This window comes from Micrasema longulum, unplaced genomic scaffold (genome assembly GCF_059751315.1).
Source record: "Micrasema longulum isolate JH-2025_06_02 unplaced genomic scaffold, ASM5975131v1 h1tg001771l, whole genome shotgun sequence".
In the NCBI taxonomy this organism is placed as follows: domain Eukaryota; kingdom Metazoa; phylum Arthropoda; class Insecta; order Trichoptera; family Brachycentridae; genus Micrasema; species Micrasema longulum.
This window is the reverse complement of record NW_028278946.1, coordinates 30301-32825: the sequence shown is the minus strand read 5'-3', so window position 1 is coordinate 32825 and position 2525 is coordinate 30301.

Genomic DNA, 2525 nt, shown 5'->3' with positions numbered 1-2525 from the left:
ATGGCTGGCTGCTTTAAACATAACTTTGTTAAATTATTATTGAAAGAAAACGGCCGAAAAATGTTGTTGATACGTTTTTAACATTACACAAATAGAAAAACACAAAAAATAAAATCAATTTGATAATTAACAAAATAGGTATTGAACAAATATGCTACCTGGGGGACCCTAGATACCTTCCTTTGGCACGGGAGGGTTAATGCTGCTCAAAACAAAAGCTCAAAGCTTATTTTTTAATTTGTATGCAGCACTAGCCAAATCCCATATTATATTAACGAGTTTCTATATTTTTACCAAATTGTAAAAGGTTTCTCTATGGACACTCATACAGTTAAGTAAGTCGTCATATCGTCATATCCCATCAAGTTTTCTACTCAACAAATTAAATAAACTTTTCCATCCAGATTCAAATTAAGTTCATTTTTATCGTTTTTCTTTATCTGACGCACAATGTTAAAATAAATACGTTTTTGAAACTTGGTGAGCCTTAAAAAATGGTCCTTTTTATCAGTTATATTTTAAGTTTTTCTTTGTACGACCCTTTCTAAACCGTTAAGCAAACACCTGGTTTTATCCCTAGGTAAATAATATAAAACAAGAAAATAATGTAAACATCATCACATTTATTTGAAAAATCTCTGAATAATTTTGCGAAAACGCTACCTTTGCAATTTTTTATTTTATTCAAATATAAAGCACTTAGTGCCTTTTACATACTAGGTTAAAAATACATTGTCGAATATACATACAAGTAAAATTAAGTTATAAGCAAAAATAAATAATTTAATAATAAACTAAACCAACAGTTATTTACAAATATTTATAAAGTATGAAACAGTAAATATGAAAGAAAAAAAACACATTAAGGTACTTACATAATATAATGTGACACATTTAAAAATATTAAAAATATACCATATCCAAAAACCACGTCAAGAAATAAATTACGGAAAATTTAAGGATAAATTAAAGAAAAGCTTCTTTACATAATTAACATTAACTGTATTTTGAAAATAAAGATGTATGTTTAATATGTGCCTGTGTTTAAAAATTTACAAATTTTGTGTTTTTACTCAATATTTTTTAGTGTTATATTTTCTCAATTTTTAAAATTGTTTATTTTTTTTTTATTTATTTTATTATTTTGCTGCGCGTTCGTACGTAAGAGTCAAAATGCCTGTTATTTCTGTGAACATTACAGCCATATTCGCATAAACAGTCGCTGGGTACGCCCCTTAATATTTGATTATCTTATTACGTAACTGAGCAGCCGACATTGGAGAAGGTTTATGCCACCCCGTGTACTGCTCGTAATGGACGATAAGAATGTCCACAATGTTTATACTTCCTCGTAAAGTTTTTACATCCTGTATAAGGGGCGATTCACACGCCCTGCGATACGGACGCGTGCTCTGAATAGGATTCAATTGACTTTTATCGTTTTATTGTTTGATACAAATATTCAAAGTCCAGGAATACCTGGAATTTTTTGTCATTTCAAATGTAATTGAGGTGTAAAAAAACGATTCGTCCTAATTTTGCTTCTGAAAACCTTCTGATATCGGCATCATCAACATTTTTTTACGCATCAAAGGTTGCAAAGGGCACTGCATTGGTACACCCACCGCTATATATTGATCAATATTGTTAAATGAAGGTAAGATGATCTCTATAATCATTTTTATGGCTTCAGATCTTAGCCTAAGAACTTGCTTACCCACCACATACCGCACACCGCATCTGAGGACATAAGTCTCCTTGGCGGTGCCCACATACACGGAAAATTTGCTCGTTGTCAAACGAGAAAAGCTGCCCGAAGGAGCTCTCTGAAATCTGGTAGCCTTAGCATCTTTGTGCTGAAAGAAAGTAATCCAGAAGTACATAATATGTACTTCATTGGATTGAGAAGAGAGGGAAGTGAATTCTTCTTAGCCTAAGAACTATAAATATCATGCGTAAAACATGTTTTTGAGTAATAATTTCATGGCAACTATATCTGGAATTGAACCTCAGACCTCTTTTGTAATACTGGAAGCTATTTATAAAATAATAAATTTTACTAGTGTTTGAGATTCCGGATTCAATTCCAGGCAATATTGACACGAAATATTGTTTTGATTGATGGCACCTAAAGCGTTAGACTGATCACCTTACCTTCATGTAACTGATGACCAAGATATCCTGCATTCGGTTTACTAATGCAGTGTTCTGTGCACCATCGTAAGCGGGTGTGATGATGACGTACAATTTTGCAGAGCTTTTAATGCTTCGCAAGTATATTCATTCATTAGAGCTCCAATTCTGATGCCTGCTAATTTGCTTAATTTTTGTCAAGTTTAATTGGCAAGCAGTCTACCAAGATATAACAAAGAAACTCAAAATACATCATATTTCTATCTATCACTTACTTTTTCATTATTTACTATATTGCGTGACAGAAGAAATCTGTAACTGAAACTGAAACAACATTAAATAAATCGTAGTGAACTTGCTTTGCAATGAATTTATGTACCCGAATTATTTAG